The sequence below is a fragment of the Mus musculus genome, chromosome 15, assembly GCF_000001635.26.
Source record: "Mus musculus strain C57BL/6J chromosome 15, GRCm38.p6 C57BL/6J".
NCBI lineage: Eukaryota > Metazoa > Chordata > Mammalia > Rodentia > Muridae > Mus > Mus musculus.
In genome coordinates, this window is record NC_000081.6 from 95,805,010 (window position 1) to 95,830,197 (window position 25,188).

At 45.1% G+C, this 25,188-nt stretch overlaps 1 protein-coding gene and 1 long non-coding RNA gene across 7 annotated transcripts in view; one reads left to right on the forward strand and one right to left on the reverse strand.

Moving 5' to 3' along the window:
* Ano6 (anoctamin 6) overlaps nucleotides 1–25,188 on the forward strand; it is a 184,630-nt gene that overhangs the window by 14,167 nt on the left and 145,275 nt on the right. The gene's annotated exons all lie outside the window — the stretch shown is intronic.
* Gm17546 (predicted gene, 17546) lies at nucleotides 19,450–25,063 on the reverse strand. 2 transcript variants are annotated; one of them, NR_155277.1, is made up of 2 exons: nucleotides 24,917–25,063; nucleotides 19,450–20,034 (listed from the first exon to the last, which is right to left on the reverse strand). It is a non-coding gene; the product is annotated as a predicted gene, 17546 (long non-coding RNA). The 2 variants fall into 2 exon arrangements; NR_155276.1 differs by having other exon boundaries at nucleotides 19,450–20,038.

A 25,188-nucleotide genomic window follows, 5' to 3' on the forward strand; every position in this document is an offset into this window, starting at 1 on the left:
ACCTGAAAAAGACCCAGTGCTTTCTAGGATGTGGGGAAGTCATATCCCTCCTGGTGGTAGGCAGACATGTGGATCTGGCAGCTGACAGATCCTTTGAGAAGCAGCTCCCAGGGGCCTCGTGACCTTGAGCTTCCTGATGCTGACGTAGTGAAAATGGCACGCTGTCCAGGCTTGGTGTGGATGCCTTAATCCCAGAGCATGTGGCTGAAAAGCTCCCTTCTGTATTTTACATCATGAGAAGTGGACATCCCCTCAGTGTTTGTGAGAAGCCCTTTAGTCAAAACCAGCATTCTGTAGTAAACTGTTTGCATCTGATGAGTCATGCATGACTCTCAACCTTTTCCTTGCCTCATGGAGACTGGTGTCATTCCTTAGCTGGCATGGCCAGGTGTCTGTCTCTCACGTCTTGATGACTGTGTTCTCCGAGGTGGCTTTGCTCCTGCACCCTCCTGCTTTTTTTCAGTTTCTCCCTGGCACAAATCTTCCTTGCAGGGTCTCTCCTCTGGCCTGCTTGAATTCTGAGTTCAGATAGATGAAGGGAGGTTTCTGTGAAGGGCAGAATGGTCTTCCTTGGTTTAATAGAGGGAAATTAGGCGTTTGTGGTTAAGTGCACAGGCAGCGCACCCTGACTGTTGGATAGAGCTGAGACACACACCTGGTTGGTTTTATGTGTGGCTGTGTGTATGGGGTACTGGGTCAATTTTTAATTTAAAAAATTAATTCTGTGAATAAGTAAACTTTAGGGTTCACTGTCAGACTTGTGTTAGAGATAGCCTGTGTGTGACCTGTTGTTTGCTTTACTAATAAAGAGTTTTATGAATTCTTACATATTAAGTTCTAAATGGACAGGGAAGAGTCCTGCCCTGGATTTGTTTCTGATGCTCTGATAAAATCCCACTACCGGGGCTGGAGAGATGGCTCAGCGGTTAAGAGCACTGACTGCTCTTCCGAAGGTCCTGAGTTCAAATCCCAGCAACCACATGGTGGCTTACAACCATCCTTAATGACATCTGACTCCCTCTCCTGGTGTGTCTGAAGACAGCTACAGTGTACTTACATATAAAATAAATAATAAATAAAATCAAAAAAAAAAAAACACTACCAAAAGCAACTTAGTAGCAGGGAAAGGACTTTATGTCTCCTATAATTCCAGGGTATAGGCCATCATGGTGGGGAAATTAAAGCAGGCACTTCAAACAGCTGGTTATATTACATCCACTGTCAGGGGCAGAGAGAAATGAATGCATGCATTTGTATGTGTTAAGCGTGATTTCTGTGCTCTTAAACAGTTCAGGACTTCCTACCTAGGGAATAATACCACCATAGGTACTGCCTAGGGAATGATGCCACCATGTGAACTGCCTAGAGAATGGTGCTGCCCACAGTGGACTGGGTCTTCCCATATTAATTAAGACAGTCTCCCACAGACATGAGGCCAGCTCAGTATGTAGACTGCCCTACATCAAGACTCTTGCCAATGATTCCAGGTTGTGTCAAGTTGACAGTTAAAGCTAACCATCCTACTTCCTGAGTTTTTTTTTTAATATGTTACAGTTTTTATATTCTTTTGAATAATGTTTATATCTATTGATTTTTAACCTGTATATCATCCCTTGGTATCTGTGGAGGACTGGCTTTAAGATCTTAAAGTCCTCAGGTGTTCAGGCCCTTTATGTAAGTGGTATGGTGTTTCCATATAACCTACAGTATACTATAAGTAAATTCTATATTGTGGGACCACATACACTGTAAAGACTGTTAATACCTGCCCTGGCTGTTCCAGTGCTAACACTGTATTCCTTAGGGGAAGTGTGAAGAAGTGTGTGCTCAGCCCGCAGTAGGTGCAGGCTTTTTACATTTTCAGTCTGAAGTTGGTTGAAACTCTAGATGTAGATCCGGAAGGCAGAGAAAGGCTGGCTGTGTACTAGTTAGGTATCTGCATACAGTTGTTCAACACCATCACCCATGACTTCTGCTGTGTAAAATATCCATTTGCTATTATGTCCCCAGTAATGAGAGATTACCCGGATAGAGTAATGACTATTCTAGATTGCTTTGGAGTTTTTTGCAGTCTAAATAGATTTGTTTCTAGGAGTCCTGTGGGCCTTGCATTCTAAACTTTAAATGAGATTGCGTTTGTAGCATTGGCCCGCCGTGGTAGGCTGCAGTAAAGGGTTTAGTTTTTCTATGTCTACCAGTTTCCTCTGGTTTGGGTCTTAAGAGAAGTGCTTTTTTCCCCCTTGTTGGAGACAGAATATCACTATGTGGCCCAGCCTGGCCTTAAACCAGAGCTCTTCTTGCCTCAGCCTCTCTGGTGCTGGGATTACAGGTACACATAAAGGTGCCAACCACCTTGGAGGAGACGAGTGGAAATCTTAGGATAGTGAACGGCACTTTTGAAAGACTGAGCGAGAAGTTGCTTTCTGTCTTGATTCTGTTTTCTTCATTGTTGAAGCATGAGCACTAGGAAGAAGTTTGTTTTTGTTTTTGTTTTTTTTTAAAGATTTGTTTATTTTTATTTATATGAGTACACTGTAGCTGTCTTCAGACACACCAGAAGAGGGCATCAGATCCCATTACAGATGGTTGTGAGGCACCATGTCGTTGCTGGGAATTGAACTCGGGACATCTGGAATAAGAGTCAGTGCTCTTATCCGCTGAGCCATCTCTCTAGCCCCAGGAAGAAGTTTTTAACCCAGGATCTCTGGACTACATAGGTAGGGAAAGGGACCTTGAATCCCCTAAGCTGCATGGGAAGTATATTCTAGGTCTTTTTGAGTCTCTGATGAACACAGCCATAATTGCCTTAGATGCTGAAGGGGCCCCCATTGCCCATTCTCTAGGATAAGTAAGTTAATTGGGAGGCGTTAAGGTTTCACTGCTTAGTATTGTGGAGTTCTTAACCAGAGCTTCTGCCTTTAGAAACTGAATTCCAATGCTGTTGCCTTAGCCCTTTCCAACGAGTTCCCATGAGTTGCTGTGTTGGGTGAGCATAAGAGAAGTGCAGAAGGCCCTTCCCCTTCCCCCTCCCTTTGTTCCTTCCCCTTCTCTCCCTGACTTTTGACTTCCTGTTTCAATGACTTTGGGCACAGGAAGCTTAAAACACATGGCCTGGACATGGAAGATCGCGGCTTGTCAGAGCATGGCTTGTCTGTCAGAGTGCAGTTTCAGAAGCTGGGCTGGTCCTCTGCTCCCCAGGTTTCTGGAGCTACTCTCCACTGTAGTGGCTCTGCTCTAGTGGTTTCCTAGCTGCTAAACCTCTGCAGCAAGAATGACCATGTCCATACCCTTACCTGGCGCCAATATCGAGCGAGGCCTTGCACCTGTCCCTTGACAGGTCACAGCCCTAGGTTAGAACCCGCTGCTGTAACTTTGCAAAATGGATACTGGATACAGTATTGTACCTGGTGGCTTCTCCAAACTCCCCCCCCCCCCCCAAGATGGTGATTGACAGAGAGACCCACAAGCTCAGGGTGCAGGTAATAGGACACTGTGGGGTGCTCGGCTTTATAGGACATCTTTATCACACACACACACACACACACACACACACACACACACACACACCCCTCCTCCCAAGGGTCAGGAGTCATTCTGGAAGAAGGGACAGAAAGATTGTACGAGCTGGAGGTGGTGCATGGCTACAATATAACAGTGTTTTCTGGACACTGCAGGGCCATTGTGCATATGAAATTTACAACAGTGGAAGTAGCCTGCACAACCTGTGCACACTATAAGGCCAGATGAAATACCAGCGTGCAGGGCAGAGGTGTGTGTGGACATTAGGTATCAGCAAATTGATAGTTCTGGTAGATGAAGATTCATTGTATTTTTAACGAAGGGTGTGGCCCCTGATGGTTTGTCTACTCTCTCGTGGTGAAGGTCACATATCTAAGAGTATACGGGCAACACAAACTGTGCTCCGTATGTTAACAAAAAATGGAGGGTGTAATGTTGGGTGGGTAAGAAAGGGGGTGTGGATCTGAAAAGAGTGTGGGTGGGTATGATCAAAACACACGCTATGCAATTCTCAAAGAACTGATAAATGAAGAAAGAAAAAAGAAAGCATTCTGGCAGCTTCTGTTCTCAGACGCCCAGCAAGTGGCTCTTGTGGGATCCTAGAAGGTTCTCCAGACCACCTTTGTGGGCAGGTGTCAGTCAGTATTCCTACACACCAGCAGTAGAACTACCTCAGCCACAGTTGGAAAGGGTAATACTTCTTATTCAGTTGGAAATGAGACGATTTCTTTTGAAGCTTTGTGGTATCTTGTAGTGATGTCATCTGCAATTTTAATCTACGGCCATGTAATTTTTAATATACTGTTTGGTTTTTTAATATAAAAATCAAAAGCATAACATTTTTTTCATTGATTTGTCATATTAAAAACAAAGTTTAAATTGATTTTTTTTCCTCCTTCCTCCTTGAGTTATTATTGTTGGTGGCTCTTTTATAGAAAATACCTTCCTGGCATTAATCTGCTTTTTTTTATTGTCCTCCTGGCAAATGTTTTTCAGATTTCTGTCTAGTACACAGCAGCGGGAAAGACTCATTAGGAGATTTTTCGGATGTTGAAATCTCTGAATAAAGTAATGACCCTGCTACACACTGACTTTCCAACCTTAGCAAGCTGTTGGTTCTTCAGAGCCTTTTGTATTTCCTGCTATGAAGGTAAAATGAGATAGTCTATGCCCATGGCTTGGCATAGAACCTGGGGCTACTGGCTATTTATATTGGCCCAATAATGTAAATCTTCTGATTTCAAATGAAACTACTGTGATATATAAAATACCTTAACTATAGCCATTCATTGAATGGGCTCTCAGCTAATTATACTGCTTATAGAATAAATCTGTTAATTATAATTTTCCATAGACCCTCTTGGGTGGGATTGCAGAAGTTAGATTGACATTCTAGTAAAAAGGAAGGCCCAAGATCATTGCATTGACGGTGATAGCACATGCTGCACTAATACTGCTGATAAGCATTACCTGTGTAACAGAGCTAGGGCCTGGAAATACCAAGAGGGAAATTAGCGTGAAGCAATGAATTCCTAAGTCTGTCTGAGTGTAGGCACACAGTACATCTTTAGTTAATTTTTATTCCTCTGGTGACTTCATTCAGTGAATACTGGGGCTCACTGTTCTTAATGTTGTAGTAGGAATGAATTAAAATGAATATATTCATTTACCTTCTGCAGTAAATGATTCTGATCGGGACCATTCACCAGCAACCTTCTTTGAAACCAGCGAGTGACTGAAACCCAGGGGAAGTTTGTTTTGTGGTTTTGGGGTTTCTCGCACTTTCCCATATTAATCCTCTTGGAGTTCTTCAGGATTTTTCTAACCTGGGTCAATAGAGTGCTTGAAATACTTCTATATTTGAGAACTCAAGTCAAAGCAAACATTGCCACGGGAAGGCGAGAGCAGTGGAGATGATGTCCTTGGCCTTTGAGGAGAAGCCGAGAAGGGGCCTGTGCTAATATGGAGGTGGATAGACAGGTAGTCATGGTAGGTTTGGGGAGTTGGTGCTTATAAGTTAATTAAGCACTTGGTGATCTCCCAAATATAGACTTGTTTGCTTAAGAATACTTAAAAGTAAACAAGGCAGTGGTTGGCATGATTGCAGACTAGATGACGTCACCTGGCTCAGTTCTGTCTTTATAAGGAAGTCTGTCCTTTAGCCCAAGTCTGAAGCTTGTGTTCCAAAAGCACTGGGGATGTGAGTGGAGAGTGCAGCATTTCTGCCATGATCTCTCACCTAGGCTTGCAATGGCCACTTCTGTCTCAGGTGAACATTGATCCCGTGGTGAGCCTTACCTTCATGACCTCATCTAACCCTAATTACCTTCCAGAGCCCCCAGGGAATAGCATCGGGTTGACAGACAGGATTTCATGTTATGAAGTTGGGGAGGATACAGTTAGTCTCCATCCCCCCCTCCCCCCCTATGTTATGTTGCATGCATAAACAAACAAGAGCGGTATAACTGCTTGAGTAGCTAGTATCCTGGCATCTTAGTAATTTTATTTCAATTTGTTTGTTTGAGACAGGGGTCTCATGTAGCCCAATCTGGTCTCAAATTTTCTATGTGTTGTAGACTGACCTTAAATTCCCCATCCTCCTGTATCATTTTGAGTGCTAGGGTTGCTGGTCTATGCCACCAGGCCCAGCTTAGATTTTATTTTTAAATGTGTATTATCTTATCTCTATTAAATTTACTTGGTCGGCTCGACAATTCTGCTGCACTCTCCCTGAGTAGAAAGCTAGGTAGATAGTGTAATGAATTAACAAGAGGAAAAAGCCAACAGTAGATTAAGACTGGTATGAGGTCACTTCCTTTCCTGACGTTAGTAGGATCGGACCTGGCTTCATTGGGTGACCTTGTGGCTCAGTTAGGGCAAACATGTCTTCTTAGGACAAGCGTATGAAGTTGGGAGGACATCACTTTGATAGATGAGGGAGCTGAAGTACAGGGTGACTCTACTTCTGTGTCATAGTCTTGCCTCTTCCTTAAGAAACATATACAGGCACAAGACTCTATTTTCTTTTGTGTTTAAAAGACTACATGGGAGGATGAAGAATGCGTGAAAGCAGGAGCTTTTTAGGAAATCAAAATTAAAGTAGGGGTTTGGAGTTAATTGGTGTGATGGGTTTGTATATGCTTGGCATGACTACTAGGAGGTGTGGCCTTGTTGGAGTAGATGTGGTCTTGTTGGAGGTGTGTCAACTGTGGGTGTGGGTTTTAGTACCCTAGTCCTAGCTGCCGGAAGTGAGTCTTCCTCTAGCAGCCCTCAGATGAAGATGTAGAACTCTCACCTCCTCCAGCCCCATGTCTGCCTAAATGCTGCCATGTACTCACCTTGATGATAATGGATGGAACCTCTGAACCTGTAAGCCAGCCCCAATTATATGTTGTCCTTTATAAGACTTGCCATGGTCATGGTGTCTGTTCACAGCAGCAAAACCCTATCTAAGACAATTGGCCTGAAGGACTATGGAGGGTGAGCCTCACACAGAGCTGAGACAAGGTGTTACCTCAGATTGCTATTGTGTCAAACTTACAATTCACTGCAGGTCACCTGAGCCCCCAGAGTCTTCTGAAGTGGAAAGTGTTGCTGGAGTGAAAGCTGTTCCTCTAGTCAGCTGGCAGCCTTGACGTGGCGCATCCCGCCTCTCAGGCCCTCACCTCCTCTAACAATCACCAGTGTCTCTGCCTGCGGCACCATGGAGGACTTCTGAGGCAGATAAACAACAGCGTAGATGTTAACCTGCATCGAAGCACGTAATTGCAGGCTGATGTGGAGGATTGTCCCAACTGCTGTGTGTCATAGACCTGAGAGGCCTTGTAAATACAATAATGCAGTTTGAACCAGAACTCAGTTTCCATATCAAAGAAGCAGAACCCCAATATGCATAATTTAAAAAAACACACACACACATTGTCTGTGAGAGTGCTGTCCCTCAGGGCGGTTCCCCATCTCGTCACGCTCATGAAATATTCAAAGATAGTTTTAGGTTGTACTCTGTTTGGTTTTGAGTAATCCTTCTGAGATATTTATTTCTTTGGATTGCGGTCTGTCTTTTTGATTTTGGTCTGTTAAATATTCCGCAAGTAATAAAGGTTTGCCAATTCGGAAAATACCTTTGAGAGTGTCAGAACTCTTCTCACTCCTGAATGTACTGCTGCAGAGCTGGAAATCAGTGTTTACAAGAACCGGCCCATTGGCAGGTCAAGTGGTTCCAAAGGATTTCAGCCCCCTTCCTTTCGAAGATTTATATTTTACCCTCGGTGGGGCCAGGGATGGGGCCTGAGATGGGCAGGAGTAGGATTGCTCTCCCCTGCCCTAGGCATGTGTGTCTTGGTAGTGTGTTCTTATAGACTGGTGGCCAGGTTAAACTTCCTCTCCCCTTATAAGGTCATGCATGCCCAGAAGCACCTGGAATGCCTCTTATGCAAATGAGGCATCTCCCCATTAAAATAAGCTGTCTTACTGAAGCTGCCTCCCAAGAGTCTGTTCTCACCATGACCTGAGTGAGGACTTTCAGCCCCTGGTCTTGGGAGGCAGCTTCAGTAGGAACATAAATAAGTGCCTGTAACACTGAATTTGGGGGTTCATTTCCTCTTCTGTTGAGCCCAAACAATCCTCACAGTTTTATGAGAATCAAAGGTAACAGTTTGGATGTGGAAGACCAGCGTTCTGTGAGGTATTCTGGGTGTGTGCATGACCAAAATATCTGGCAGACAAGCCAATGGATGGAAGGTGTCTCTGGGCTCACGGTTTCAGAGACGTTTCAGTTCTTCTGGTAGGGAGGGCGTCACCGCAGGCAGGGGTGGCTGGCTCTATCTTTGACCACAGGAGCAGATGCTGGCAAGTGATCACATGATACAGACCAGGAAGCAGAAGGCAGACTGGAACAGGGGTGGGGATAGCCAGTAAGTAAGGGCCTGCTTCTAGTAGCCTGCTCCTCTAACATTCTACTGCTGAAGTTACACCACAGGATCGCACCAGAGGCTTCCAAATGTGAGCCTGCGGGGGAGGGAGCGAGCACTGTAGATTTAAATCACAGCAAACTTCTATTTCAATTTTTGTATTTTGTTTCCTTGTATTTCTCCTAAGGTGATTTAGTCATCAGCATACTTAAAAAAAATAGATGTATGGATAAATGGTGACTCTGAGGAACAAATTAGCCAGGTTATGATTTTTATATGTCTTTAATAAATGGTCTTTTTGGAATTTGTGGAAACTGTCACACAACAGGAGAGTACCATGGTTCCTCACCCAGTAAAAAGCAGAATTACCATTGCAGTTTTGTGGTGTATTCTGGATGTAGAACGTGACATAACGTTGTTTTAATAGGGGCTTAGAGCACCTGTTTTTGTTTTTGTTTTTTTTTCCTCAAGACTGCATGCCTCTCCTTGTTCTGTGGAAGATGTCTACTTTGTTGAGAGTGAGGTGTACATTAAGACCCTCCCATGTTGGGTTAGAGGTGGGGAGGATCATGGGTAGTTCCAGCTGTTCAATATCATCTTCCTTCAGTTATCCAATATCACATCTGTCACCGGAATAACCAAGAGTATTCAGAGAAAGGGGAAATTTGATGGTGCCTAATGTCTGTCAATATTCAGTTTTTAAGTAAAATAAAGACTGTTCATCAGTCACTATAACAACGGCATCAGAAGGAATCCTGGCTTTCTCCGTGGAAATATTCTGCTTACAGCCGTGGGAGGTCTGACCACTGGGCCTGTCCTCCCTGCATTTCATGACACGTTAGAGAGTCTGGCCGTAGCTATGTGACCTTCACCCCTCCTGAAGCTCTCTCTGCAGATGTCATCGAGGGATGGAGTCTATTTCTAACATAAGAATTGAGGCCACAGAATTAAAAGATCATTTAAATTTTTCTGTTTTACATTTTTTGATTTGTTAGTTTTTTGAGTTAATTTCCCTCTATTGCCAAAGCTGGTCTCCAACTCCCAATTCTCCTGTTTCATACATCATCAATCCTGGCATAAATTTACATTTTACTTAGTTTACTACACACATAATATTGGGAGTATTTCTCTAGAGCAGATCGGAGGACATCACATCTTAGGGAAATAAATGAAGTTTTAATGATTTGCTTCATCATGTAGCTCCCCACCAGGCTTTCTCATTTGAAGTCAACAGGAGTCCAGACCTTGATTTTCAATCTTCCTCCAAGCCCTAGCTGCTCTTAATCCCATTGTAGGCAGAGAAAATAAAATTCAGATCCTAAACATACAGAATTATTCATTGCTTGAAATAATTTGAGAGCTACGTTCTGGTGCCATTAATAACACTGATGTAGAATCGGAGTCCAGGGAAGAGGCACAAAAGATTAAAACCTCCAAGCGTTAGCCTTAGAGCTACACAAGTTGGAAGATACAAGGTATCATTAAGAACCCAGATTTAAATGAATAACCTCATTCAACAGGACTTCAGCTCTCAAAGCAGGAAGATATAGAATGACGGTGCTCTGCCCACGTTATATAAACGTATTAGGTTACTTTGAGTCAGTTATTATTCTTGTTATGCTTCATCACCGATATCCTAGCTCCTTTGTCAGTAAACTTTGGAGTTTGGATTAGATCGTTTGTTTGAGAGTCCTCCCATTTGACTGTAGATTAGATAGCACCTGTAAAGAGGCTAGGGCATGTTGATTTATGCTTTAGATTTGCAAAAGCTCTTCCCAAGGGTTCAACCAGCCATAAAGGAGAGCATCCATAGGTGCTGGATGGAAGGAACGCAATCAGGACAAACCTTTGCTCTGAGGTCTGAAGAGCCTGAGAGGAGGTTGGTTCCCTGGGAGATTCTAGAACCTGAATTTGTAATAGTCGCGTATACCTTCTGCAGGTGGCTCAAGCAGGGGTGGGGGTGGGGTGGAGATGATGTTAGTAATTATTGCCGGGGGAGGAAATATCTCTGTACCTGCAGCATCTCCACTTTTGCATACAACCCAAATATCCGGGCAGAGCTGTCTGTGACACAAGCGGGTGCCCCTTCCTTCATTATTCAGAACTAACCCAGCACCACAGCTGTTTACCTGGCCTTTCAGTGGCCGTGGCTGGCAGTGGGCTCCAGGTTAACAGTGTAGAGATTTGACAGGTCGCGTGCAAACACCACGTGAAGGGACTTGAGCGCCAATAGAGTTGCTAGGTGATGTCTGCCTGCTCAGGTCCATGGCTTTGGCTCAGTGAAGACCAGCTTTCCTGCGCCCTTACCAACCAGAGATTCTAGACCAGCAAACAAGAGAAAGTGAATGTTTTGACTCCATTTTCCTCCTCCCGTGGTCTCTGGGCAAACAGGAAGGGTATATTTTTCTTATGTCCTTTGCGGATGTGGTGGCAGTGTACTGGGAACCATTGAGACCACTAAGAAAAGAAGGGGCTTTATCTTGTGGCAGGAGATCATACCCCCAGCCCTATTTCTCCCCTTCACTGGCCTTTGGCGAATAATAGCCTTTTGTAGTTAACTAAGAGCATACTTGGCCTTAGATTATAATTATGGCATACACGGAAATATAGGATTATATGACCAGCTGATTAATACTTGGACTTGAACACACAGACCTGAGTTGGGCTTTGTTTCATTCAGTTCCCATAAGATGGATCATAATTATACTATTAATATTGATGATGATTATAAAAGTATTGCAGTGAGCCAGTTCTTACAGAAGGAACAATGCGCTGGGTTCTTTTCTGGGTACGCTTCTTAGTGATTCCTCACAAGGGTCTTGGTGGGTGGCTACCACCGTGATCTCTTTTCATAGTCAGAGAAGCTGAGGCACTGACTAGGTAACTTAGCAAAATCACGTAATTTAAGAGGGGGCTGATCTTACATTTGAACAGAGGACCTCTGGTGTCTGAGTTCATGCTGGTTATCATTGGACCTTTCCCAACAGACTGGGCTGTCTGGGAGTGGGCAGTTTGCCGCAGGTGTTATAGGTACTACGAGCAACTGCTTGTTGGAACGACTGAACATATATATGTATATGTGTATATGTATGAATATGGGTATATATAGAGATATATATATCCACATATAGGTGTACACATATCTGCTTAGTAGTTATTTATTGAAAAGCTGTTTTTTTAATTTAAAATACATCTATTTATTTATTTATTTATTTATTTTTGGCATGGATACATGCTTGCCACAGTGCACACATGCGGAGGTCAGAGGACAGCCTTTGGCAGTGGGTTCTGTGTCCACCCCAAGGTTCCTGGGGAACAAAGTCAGGTAATCAGATTTGTCAGCAAGACGGTCTGCTCACTGAGTGTGTCTCTCCAGGCCAAGAACCAATTTTTATTCTCATATTCTAAGTTTGATTTTAGAAAAGTAATGCAAGTACTTTATTATTGTTGTTGCTATGGTGTTTCTGTTTGTTTATGCATTTATTCTGAGACAGAGTCCCATATCTGGCCTCGAATTCCTGCCTCTCCCTTGCCTCCACCTCCCCAAAGCTAGGATTGCAGGTATTTGCTTCGACATCCAGATATTTCTTCTTATCAAATGTTTGTCACATTTTGGTAGAGACTGTAGTCTTTAACCTTTTGACTAGAAGACCTAGGGTTAAACAAATTATGAAAAACTCCCCACATTGCAAATGAGAACCTAGGACCTACCAACTGTCTAGTAATGAGGTAGAGACCTGGATTATGCACATGGCGTATTTAAATGCCTGAAAGTGAATATTCCTGCTGCCTGCTGGTGTTTTATTATGTGTTACCTCTGATTGACAGGTCGTGAAACAATCGCGTTTTAAAAAAAACTGTTCAAGATTGGACCTCACATTTGACTTTTGTATTTTATAATTGAGAATAAGCTAGGTTTTACTTAAAACTCCTCCATGTAATAACAACCTCTTATATTTGTGATCCAATCAAGCCACCAGTATTTTAACATGCTCAGATTGTCAAAATGTCTATTTATTAGAGAATTCTTAACTTTATGGGCACCCGTTCCTGTAATTTATGCATGTCATCCCATCTCTTGCCTTCCTTCTCTCTCTTTTTTTTTTAATTCTAGTTTTGCATGTTTAATCTGCTGGTCATCTGTAACCCAGGTCACCTTTCCACTTGGAGAAGACCAGTGCTCACTGCAGCAGCTTTGTCCTCTGCCTTGGACATCTTTTCCTCCAGGAAAAGCAGGGCTGTGAGGGTGGAGGTTGCCATGGTTACCGTTCCTTGGGTGTTGTCTGTAAAGGAGATACCTTGGAATCACAGACTTCTTAGTTTGGTAAGGACCGCTCTGAACAGAGCAGCAAAACCAGCCAGGTGGTGGTGCATGCCTGTAACCCCCACATTGGAAGGCTGAGACAGGAGAACTATGAGTTTGGGGGCTCAGCTCGGTTTTTGAGACAGGGTCTTAAAAACACAAAAGCAAAACAAAACCACAGAGAAACAATCCTAAACTGAGAATCCCCATCAGTTGAGACTATAATGCTGATCCCAGACCTGGTGACTTAATGGCAGTGTTTGCTAAGAGGAGATACTGGAATTGGGATAGTCCTGAATGACTCCGCCTGCCCCTGGGAGTTTCTTCTTTTGATCCTGATGTTATCACAGGTCAGTTTATGATCATGGTATCATAAAGTTGATGCTGTACCTGACACATGTGTGCAAATGCATTCTTGTGCCTGTACACCCAAGCACACATACACACACATGTGTACACACACACATGCATGCGCGCGCACATACACACACACACACACACACACACACACACACCATGGATGAAGGATCATCGTGTACTGCATCTCTATCTAGCCTTGTTAAACACCACCAAAGTGATCATTTCAGACTCTGGACCACATTTTCCTAAGGTATTTTGGATAGTTTATTTTCCTATCTGTCTGTCTGCTGTTGCATGGTGACCTGAGATAGGCTGTGCTTTCCCATTTATTTGGTTGTTACTTCTGTTAATCATTACAGAATCTTATTATGACTGCCTGCATATAAATCAAGAAAAACAAATTTGATTTCTAGCATTCTAATGTAGCAAAGCAAATTTGTGCGTCTAGGAAGTTTGCTCTGTCAATGTCAGGAACAGAGAGAAAATAAATGTGGCTGCAAATGCTAGCTGTTACAATCTTCTTTTGACCCCAATGGCCCTTTAAATAGCCCAAATAATGACTGTTTGATATTTATTATTAAGCATATTAAATTCCTTGATTAATTGAAGCATTTAGTCCTCTTTTTTTTGTTCTGTGTAGCAGTGAAAATAGATTGTTCTATTATCATTCTTGCTAGGAAACATAAAATTATTCATAAATGTATTTTAAACAGGAGATATATTCAGGTATCATTGGGTATACGGAGCAGAAAATGTTTCACATTTGAATGGCAGGCACAAGATTATAAATGCCTTTCCTACTGAATATTAATCACTGGTGGTTCCATATGGCTGGTGGATAAAGCTCTGAGAGGCGGCCCAGAGATGTAAATTCCTACCCTACTGTGAACTTTATGCGATTAGTTTGCTGTTTAAAATTAACTGACTGGCCTTCAAATTATTTAAAAAAGAAAAAGAAAAAAAAAAAAGAAAATTATTAGCCGGGCGTGGTGGCGCACCCCTTTAATCCCAACACTCAGGAGGCAGAGGCAGGCAGATATCTGAGTTCGAGGACAGCCTGGTCTACAGAGTGAGTTCCAGGACAGCCAGGGCTATATAGAGAAATCCTGTCTCAAGAAAACCAAAAAAAAAAAAAAAAAAAAAAAAAGAAAAAGAGAAAATTATTCTTTTTGGGAAGTCCAAAGGCAGAATAGGCTCAAAGTGACCCTCCATTTCTCCTCTTGGTTGGCCTTTCTCCTTCCTTGGCTCCACTGACTTAATTCAAATTGAATTTGTGCCCTGTCTGCCCTGGCTCTACCATGCCTATTCTCTAGGGGCAATGTGGGGCCATGAGCTGGGCACAGACAGCCTGATCCCCTGTTGAGCACAGGTCTTGAACCCTGTGACCTGGTGGGTGGTGACTTCCACCTACAAGGGACAGCAGGTGTTTGGCCATGACCCCTGGGACCCTGGTTCCTGTAGCAGCTACAGCCTCCCACAGCGGGGGGGGTGGGGGGGGGTGGGGGGGGTGGGGGTGGGGTGTGTGTGTGTGTGTGGGTGGGGTGGGGGGCAGGTGTGTGGCCATCAGTCATGTAGGCGATGCCCCAAGCTCCTGGTATTCTGTCTGGACTCCACCCCTACAGTTACCTGGCAACAACCAAGTAGGCCCAACCCACTACAAAAGGGACTGCTTATCCCCTCCCACCTCTCTTGCTCTTACTCTCTTTCTCTCTTGCTCCTGCCTCTCTTACTCTTGCCCTCTTGCTCCCCCTCACTCCGCCTTCCCTTCCCCCTCTCTCCACGTGGCCACGGCCCTCCTCTGCTTCTCTACTCTTCTCCCTCTCTCTGCCTTTATACAATAACCGCCTTAAGCTGGGCGTGGTGGTGCACGCCTTTAATCCTAGCACTTGGGAGGCAGAGGCAGGTGGATTTCTGAGTTCGAGGCCAGCCTGGTCTACAAAGTGAGTTCTAGGACAGCCAGGGCTACACAGAGAAACCCTGTCTCGAAAACAAAACAAAACAACAAAAATAAACGCCTTAAAACCATGGACTGCCTCTTCTCATCGGGATCTGTCATGCTGGCGCAATGGAACAGAGCCCTGCCTGCGCTCTCCAGCCAACTCAACTGAGCCACCGAACAAGCCTAGGACTCTTGTCCCTGTGGTAACCAGCTGGAGCCCTCTCCTGCCTTTTTCTCTTCGCCCTGGGCCAGAGTCCAACCGCGGGCCCACACTCTGGGAGGTTCCTAGCTCTTCCAAGGCATCTGTGGTGCCCAAGAGTGAGAACCTGCCAGTCTCGCCCTCTGTGCAGGCTGGGAGGCTCCCCCACACCCCGCAAGCAGCTCCCGGAAGTTCCTCAGGGACCTCAGACTGGTCCTAGCCCTGTGATGAGCTGGACGCGGAAGCCCATTTTGACCCACAGGGCAATGCTGTGCACATCCCTGCTCTAGGGTACATCAGGACTCCCTGTCTGTTCTCCTGTGGCCCCATTCCTTCTGCCCCAGGATCCCGGGCTTCCGATAAGCATTTGGTGACTGACTGCTCACAGTGCAGCCTATTACCTTCACTCCTTCAGCCACACATCCCCGCTGGTTCTCTCTAAGGCACTCACTGTCCCCTTACAGTGTTCCATTTCCTCTTCCTCCTCATACCTTCACACCGCTTGGTGCTCTCAGCGGAACACCAGATCCCTTTAATTCTTCCTTCTCTGGTTTCTCAGCCAGGCTCCTGGCTTGCTCCAAGCGACCACATGTTTCTAGGCCCGCAGAGGGACGACATCGTTGTTTGCATCTCGTTTTGCTGACCTAGTCTTCCCAAATGGCACCCCTTTCCACTCCATTTTCAGATTTATTTGTCCAGAGCAGGTATATGAAATGTCACCCTCCAGGTCTTTTGGGAGGAGAAGGACAGATTGTCCTGAGAACATGAACAGACTTGTGTGGGAGAATGATGTAAGCAAGAGCTCACGTCCCAGGGTTATTAGCGTGCTAATCAGGATCCCAAAGGGACACCTCTCAGAAAACTGGAAAAATAAATTAATTTTTTTCTATAAATCAAGCAAGTGGGAAAAAAAAGAAAGAAAGAAAAGAAAGAAAAGAAAAGAAGAGAAAGGAAGGAAGGAAGGAAGGAAGGAAGGAAGGAAGGGAGTTTTGAGATGAAAACTGTTAAACTCTGCTTGGTTCAGCTGCATGTGAATTATATGGTCTTAGTGCCAAGCATCACCCATTATGATGGTTTGTGTATGCTTGGCTCAGGGAGTGGCACTCTTAGGAGGTGTGGCATGGTTGGAGTAGGTGTGTCACTGTGGGCATGGGCTTTAAGACCCTCATCCTAGCTGCCTGGAAGTCAGTGTTGTGGTAGCAGCCTTCAGGTGAAGATGTAGAACTTTCAGCTCCTCCTGCACCATGCCTGCCTGGATGCCGCCATGTTCCAGTCTTGATGATAATGGACTGAACCTCTGCACCTGTAAGCCAGCCCCGATTAAATGTTGTCCTTATAAGAGTTGCCTTGGTCATGGTGTCTGTTCACAGTGGTAAAACCATAATTATCTTTCAAAAGGATCATGATTAATAGTGGTCATTAAATGATTTCATATTCAGCACAGGGTCTGGTACATAGCAAACATAAGACATTTTAGTAAGATAGAAACACCACTCGTCACATGTGCAGGTGTGCATGTTTATAAAGTACATAAAGACGAAAGGCTGGTGCTCATCTACGTACAGTGAGGTCGAGATTGCTTATTTATTCTTTCCATTACTTTACTAAGTAAAAACAAGAAACGAGCAAAGCCATCTTCCAGAGGATAAAGCCACCGCCCTGTATGTTTCATCCCATGATTCTCTTTCTCGCCTGCTCCCTCTTTAACTCTTGGTTCCCAAACCTTCTGACTTGTACCATGTTCCTCGTTCACGCCGGCTTCTGACTGCCCTTGCTGTCCATCCTTGTGTCTAGGTTGTTGCCATGGCTCCTTTAAGGTTTATGGTGACATCACTTGTCCCAGCAGGTTGAGTGTTAGGGACATGTATATTAAAAGTGTCTGATTCATATTTGTTTACCTCAGTGGAGTGCTTTCCTCCTGAGTGGGGACTTTACTAGAAGCTGAAAATGGAACGTGATTTAGTTGCTGAGCACGCATGCCCTCCACGCTGCTGACAGTCCTAACAGAGGGAAAGGGGCATGTGACTTCTCGAGGGTAGGAAGTGCCATGGGATCCCTGGTACAGGGGCTACTGAAGGAGAAAAGGAAGTGGTGCCTCTTGGAGGAGGGGCTTGGGAGCGTGTAAGTGTTGCGTTATTTCTGTCCGACAGGATAGTCAAAGTACTGACTATCTGTTTCCCGAACAGATAGCACAAAGGCAGGTAGAAGTTCCCAGCATGGGGGCTGGTGAGATGGCTCAGTGGGTAAGAGCACCCGACTGCTCTTCCGAAGGTCCGGAGTTCAAATCCCAGCAACCACATGGTGGCTCACAACCATCTGTAACAAGATCTGATGCCCTCTTCTGGTGTGGCTGAAGACAGCTACAATGTACTTACATATAATAAATAAATAAATAAATAAATAAGTTCCCAGCAGTTTTACAGGGAACCAAGGCAGGTCGTGGGAGGATGGGCTGGCAGTCAGAAGGTGGGGGGCTGAGCTTGAGGTGGGTTCTTCTTGGTGCTTGGCATGTGGCAGTCACCCAGAAATGTTCAGACTGCAGAGTATTCCTCCTCCTGGTATGTATGGTGGGCTTAGGGGTTCGGGATTCTCAGAGCTTCTAGATAATTCTTTCTACGTGTTTCTGCTTTTGAGGTTTTCTTTTCCCCCTAGGGAAAGGGGTTTCGGATTTTATCAGATCCTGCTAAAGGATCATGTGTGAAAAGCTGAGAGCCATAGTTTTTGAAAAACAAAACAAAAACAAAAGAAAAACAAAAATTCAAGAGAGTGTGCATGTGCACACTCACACATGCATGTACACACACACACATACACTCTCACACATACACTAAATGGATGAGGACAGCGACAGAGTACAGAAATGGTTTGAAGATGCTTTGACTCTGGCTGAGCTTGGCAGGGATGTCCTTGGCGCCCACAGGACAGGCCCTTACCGGCTAGAACCCCACAGGGACTAGTCACTGTCATGCTCTGGAAGTTGGCTCCAGATACTCTTTCCAGATCCTCCTAGCAGGCTGGTTTCTGCCTCTTTGGTTCTTCTCTGACACCTCTCTAGGGCAAGAAACATGGGTTTGAAAGACTGGAGAGAGAATGGAAGTGCCCCATGCTTTGTTCCGAGGTAAGGAGAGCAGGCAAGTAGGTATTACAAGCGTGGTTCCGTGGTGCCCGTTTTCCAGCAGTAAAGAAGGAGTCAGCATGAACTGAACCCTCTCAGAGGCAGAGTCAGTCCCATTCCTTCATACCCAGCAGCCCATAGAGAGATGCTGAACTACCCAGCCCTCAAGATCCTGCCCAGGCAGATTCCTCACCCTCAGTGCAGAATAACCCTCTGCATCCCTTTGTTCTAGTGCAGCGGTTCTCAACCTGTGGGCCAGGACCCCTTGTGGGCGTCACATATCAGATATCCTGCATATCATATAATTACATTACAATTCATCACAGCCGCAAAATTACAGTTGTGAAATAGCAATGGAAATAATTTTACGATTGGGGCACACCCTAACATGAGGAGCTGCACTGAAGGGTCACAGCCTTAGGTAGGTTCACAATCATTGTTCTACAACGTGATGGACCCCGGCAAAGTTGTTTGTATTTTCTCTTTCATCAGGCAAGCCTGGCTTATTGCTGATATGCATGCTTATGAATTTGAGCTCCCCAGCCCTAAGGTAGCGAGTTCAGCTTGTGTAGTTTATTGTGCACAAAGGAAATTCCCAACGGCTGACTGTTCTCTGGTATTCATGGCTTAGTAAGGCAGAGTGTGTTTTTTTATGGGAAGGAGGTTGATCTTAGCAAAGATAGGAGCTGCCTTTCTACAGGGAGGGTTTTGTTTGGTGTTGATCTGATGCAACGTTTGATGCTATCAGCTCCCTAAGACATGTGGGTAACTTCAAGTTTGCATGTAGATCAACGGTCATGGAACAGACACAGTGCCCATTGTTGGTCACACTGGACCTCTGGGTTCTCTTGGGAGCACCATAGTCACTCAGAATCAGTTTTTTTTTTCCCCCCAAAGCTTGGGAGCTAGCCTGGTAGTGTGTTCATCCTTGTCAGGGTAACAGACCTTTCTGAGGACTCTGAGGACCCACTGCAGTTAAGGAATGCAAGATTTCAAAAGAGGATTATCAAAAAAGGAAATGCAAGCGTCTTGATGGTTTCTCTGGTATATGAGGTCACTGACAAATAGTGATGAATAGTTTTCTATTATTGAGGAACAAAGAGTAGGAAAATTCTCGTGAACTTTATTACAAGGTCCTCACTGGGGTCAGTGAGAAAGTACATTTTCCTGTGCTTCTGTCACCGCGCCTGTTAACACTAACACTTTTAGCATTTCACTGTTGGTTTTTGTTTGTTTGTTTGTTTGTTTGATTTTTATTAGACACTTTGAACAGGAAATGGACGGAAGCTCATGGTATGGATTGATCACCTGTTGAGAGCAGACTCAGAACCTTCCATCCTGTTAAATATTCAGGAGGGAAGCATGATTGTCCCCACTTGTGGGGTCACTAAGACAGGGAGTGTTTTCATGGCATGTGTGATAATGGCAGTCCTTTCGGTGTGGCATCTGCCTGAGTTTGTGCGACTCTGATCGCCTTGCTTCTAGATCTTCCACAATGGTGAGTCTGGTGTTTCCTTCAGGTCACCTCCACATCTTGTCCCAGGTTCCTGTCCTGAAGACATTCACTGTCTCTTGAGAACAACTGTTCACGATCCAGTCAGTCACTTGTATGTCCAGAGCAAGCCCATCAGTTGTGACACTAAGGCTGGCGGAGGCATGTCTAGTGGTGCAACAGATCTGAGCCGCATGCTTTCTTGCCAGAGAGAAAAAGAAAAACAAAAGCAAGCAAAACATTACCTTATAATAAAGATAAAACTTTTAACTCACGAGTTTGGGCTGCCACAGGGATGGCGAGCACCCAACAGTGATAGGCTGCATGAATAGTCCACCAGGTAAATTGACTTTGATCCGCATTTAACCTGCTGGTGATAAGCCTGGCATCTCCTGCTCTGGCTATACCACACCCCTTTGTATTTGCAAGGGTTGATTATGTGAGCAGTTCTAGAGAATTTGGAAACCATGGAGAACTGCAACAAACAAGCAACAAAGAAGCTGGAAAATCGCAACAGACAAGCTCACCCGGCTACATTGCCTCCCAAACACAAGCCCTGGAAAAGCTTCGGCAAGCCGCTTCCCTGCCCTTTCAAAGGGACGTTTGTAGCTTTATGCGGTTCAGACATAGACTCTTTTTCACTTGCCTTGCTGACAAACGGTCCTTCCTCTCACTGTATTTCTTTCATTGTGGTAATATGTACATAACATTTATCATTTTAACCTTTTTCTAATTTTCCCTAGCACTAAGTGTACTCAGTTATTCAGCCATCAACGTTATTAATTTCTGGAACTTTTCATTATGTATTCTATACCTATAAAATATATATCACAAATCACACTGAATAGCTGAGTAATATTCTGTCACATGCATTTATTGTATCCTGTTTACCTGCAAACACATAGTAGAGTCTTTTTTTGTGTTCACTGCCAGACTTTATGTCTAAGGGAGTAAACAAAATGCGGTCCAGGGGTCGGTCAGGGCTGGAGAGGTGATGGCTCAGCAGTGAAGGGCACTCACTGGCTGCTCTTGTAGGGGAACTGGGTTGGGTTCCAAGCACCCCCATGGTGGCTCACAACTGAGTTTCCAGGGACCTGATGCCCTCTTCTGGCTTCCTTGGGCACCTGGCATGCATATGATGCATAGACACAAATGTAGGTAAAACATTTGTAAATGTAAAAAGGAATAATGTTAAAAGTATTAAAAATATGGTGTGTGTTCTACAAGACTTTAGAACTCTAGGAGGAAGTGGCCAGCGTCAGTCCTGGGGTGCTGTCAGCACAGGGACTGTGGGAGCTTATAAACGAGGGGAATTTGGCGTGAAGTTTCATCTATGAAGTCATTCGTTGATTATTATAAATCGCATGCCTCAGCTTTTTCATTTTATAACGAATTATAATTGTGAGCTATCTGTCAGTATAAATCTCAGGCCACATTTCATAGTTAGCCTTTGTTTTCTCCCTAAAGGAATTCTTGTCATCACCCCCACCCCCCACCCCCCCAATGTGCCACTTTGTATCTCTGTTTGGCCTCAAAATTACTACCCTCCTGCTTCCTCTGTGTTCCAATCCCTGACACTGTAGATGTTGTCTCCTGCTTCTCTGTAGGACAGCATTAATTTTCAGTGTTAAAGGTGTATCTTTAGTGGCTGGTGGCTGGAGTAGTCACCCGTCACGCTGGTGTGTACGTTTCTCATTCTCTTTGGCCCCCAGCCCATATGCTGCGGAGAGGTCTCTGTATCTCAGCTGCTTCTTATATTGGAAAGTTTCTGTTTCCAGAAAACAGAAAAGGTAGTCTAGGACGCCTTGCTCAGCTCATTTAGTTGCTTTCGATTTTAAGAGGTAATACATAGTCTGGTGATACAGAAAATGCAGGGACCTGTCTTTGAACAGGATCATTTTTAGACAGAGTGTTAGCGTGGGCGGTTTGAGATCCGACGAACACTTTTGATATATTCCTTTCATGATAGCTGAAAGATAATGTTAAGCTGTTAACACGTACCTCTACACACCCATGCACGTTTGTGTTAGTGTACATGGGTTTTTAGGATATATAATTAATCCGCCCTTTAAGGCCAAATTCACAGAGCAAAAAAAGGTGTGGAAATTTGGGTCATGGGTAGAGTCACTTGCTTGACATGTGCAAGACCGTCATCGGGATCACCAGCGTTGCATACATGTAGGGTGTTAGCATGGCTGAGTTAGACATGGTGATATCCTCTTTACTTCTGCATAATGGCTCTAACCACAGGACCAGGGGCTGTGATAGCAAGAATCAGAGGGTCTGGGATTCTGGGAACCTGGGAGCTCTGTGTCAAGTGTCGAGCAGCTGGGAAAGTTCCAGGTTTAAATTCTAGACAGTTTCCAGTAATTCAAATTGCAAAGCCTTTCACAGTGTTCTCAACTGTTTCATTTGAGAGCGGAAGGAGTGAGTCCTCGCTTCTTGTTAGTTTTTTATGTTGGCAATTCCATCCTTAATTAAAAAAAAGCATCGGCATTTTCATTATGAAAATGGCTTTCCTGAGTTTACAGCTGGAACCACTACATTTAGTTGTTTAAAACTTGCTGCCATTAGCCTATGCAGTTACTTTTATGTAAAAGCAACCTCAAATTGATTTAGGGCATTCAGGGTTTGGCAATTTCCATTCGCTCATGAGTCACAGGAGACTGGGAGAGTCAGGATGAGCCACGGAAGAGTCTCAGGAGTCTCACAGGTCCACTGCCCCGCAACAACGGGAAAAGCGTCACATGTTCACTGCCCCCTGAAGCCAGGAAGAGTCATTGCTGTTCTTGTTCAAGGAGTTGAGTCTGCCTTTTCTTCAGTTGTTATTAGTTGCTACGGCAACCGTAAGAGCATCCCAGAACAGGTCTTGAAACAACAGATGCTTCTTTTCATGCAGCCCTGGAAGGCCTAGGTCAAGGTGTCAGGTCAGCCTCCCTGCCGGCACACAGATGCCCTCTCTTGTATCTCTGTATGGTTTTCCTCAGCACGCACACAGGCTCTCGGCACCTCTTCCTGCAGCAAGAATTCTTCTGACTGGTTTAGGGTCTACCCTACTAGCCTATGCTAATTAGCATAATCTTTACCTTAAAGGCTGCCTCTTCCAGTAGTCATCTCCGAAGGAGCTGGGTGGTAGGACTTGGACACCGGGATTGTGAGGAGTTGCCGTCCCCAGCCCTCTGTTTAACACAGTGTTGCTTTGTTTGCATGTGGGGAGATTAATATAAAGAAGAACCCCAAATAAGGCTCCGCCAAGTTCGTGTCTGTTATTAAAGGGGAAGGAGGCCAGGCGGAGGAGAAGAGAGTTCAGACTGCTGTGAAGGAGTTTGAAGGAAGGACATTCTCTCTCCGCGTGCTCTTCTGCCAAGTGACCACCTCCTCTGACCTCCGACTTTGCACTTTGCGTTCTGGGGCGGCAGTTTTCTCCATGTGTTAATGTGTCATAAGGAGGCATCCATGCACTGACTGGCCTGAGATACTATGTAGCAATCCAAGTGTGTGTGTGTGTGTGTGTGTGTGTGTGTGTGTGTGTGTGTGTGCCTGAGATACTATGTAGCAATCCAAGTAAGTGTGTGTGTGTGTGTGTGTGTGTGTGTGTGTGTGCCTGAGATACTATGTAGCAATCCAAGTAAGTGTGTGTGTGTGTGCCTGAGATACTATGTAGCAATCCAAGTGTGTGTGTGTGTGTGTGTGTGTGTGTGTGTGTGCCTGAGATACTATGTAGCAATCCAAGTGTGTGTGTGTGTGTGTGTGTGTGTATATGTGTGCCTGAGATACTATGTAGCAATCCAAGTAAGTGTGTGTGTGTGTGTGTGTGTGTGTGTGTGCCTGAGATACTATGTAGCAATCCATCAAGTGAGTAAGTCAGTGTGTGGGGGGTTGGGTGGGGGGATGGGGTTGTTTGGTCAGCTATTAGTGGGCATTCAGGCTGTTTCCGGAGCCACCCCCACTCCAACTCCCAAAGTGGATAGCTGGATTCCCTTTAAAGCCAAGATGGAAAGAACCACTTAATAAAGGCAGTAGGTCTCTGCCTTTGGTGAAAACAGTCTTTGTCTTCGCTTCCTGTTTATTGTTGGCTAGCACTGAGAGAAAAATCTTCCAGCCTCTCCAGAGAGGCCCATGCTGCGCAGGGAGGGGTTTTCCTTGGCCACTGAAGTCATCTCAACCCTCAGCCAGCCGTGCCCAGGAATAGGGGTCCCGTCTGAGTCATTAATTAGCAGGAGTGCCCACTTTCAGTTAAACAGTCTTTCTTGTAAGGACGGCTGTAGCATGTGACCCGCGCCTTTCTGCCTGGTCCTAGTCTGGCAAGGTGGCAAGGGGCCGCTTCTTATGGAATGTGGGCAGTCGTACTTCTCATCAAAGATCTCAGTGTAGGCCAGGAGGGCCAGCAACTCCTGAGGTTAGCAGGTCCCATGAGCCAACCGCTGTGGCTTGGATACTAAGGATGGAACGCTGCTCTGTGTGGCCCTGAGTTTCCCACTTCAGCCTCTCAGCCTTAGGCATCACCTGCCTTTATTGTATAAACTGTGCCACAGTGGTGCCGATGCGCTTTTGGTTTCTGGAAGTGGAAAGGCTGCTCCTCCGAGGCTTTCTCTTTTATTCCAGGCCCACGGAGAGTTCATTTTCACCTGGGACTTCTAGCTGTGAGAAGGGCTGGCAGAGGTTAGCCCTCTTCTAAAGCCATCTTTAGCAGTCCCAAGGAGGTTCCGAGATGGCTTGTGTGTCCACGCTCATGTTTCTGAGGCTCTGATTTTATGGACGCTACGGACATGTTGTGCATATGGGCTTGGGTGCAGGAAACCTGTAATTCAGCAAACGTTTAAAAGGCTGTCTGCAGTGTTTCTAATTACTGTTTGTTTGCTCCACCAGTGCCTAATAAGTGGATTTAAGTAACCTCAGGAGCGAGGAGTGCAATGCTCATGTTACAGGCAATCATGCAAATCAAATTCTGACTGAGAGTTGCAGAGAACACACTGCAGAGCCATTGTTAGAGAAGTATGCCACTGGGTTTTAAATTTAGAACAAGAGCAGTTTGGAACTTTCCCACCTGTCAGGCAAGGACGTGAAGGACAAACTCACCTGAAATCAACTGCTGTCTGCAGACCATTTATAAGTCACCAGCAGCCTCTGGCATCCGGCTGTCTTCTTAATTTAACATGGGAAGGAGGGAGGGGGAGACTTACCAGCTCCTCTTCCCTTCTTTCTCCCATCCATCATTGCCTGTATAGGAACCGGAAATGCAGGTCCGGAACACTGGGCGTCAACCTTGGGTACGGCTTGGCACCAGCTTGGGAATTTTCAGGTGCCCGGGAACCGATCCCCACCCCAAGGTGCTGGCTTAATGTTTGAGA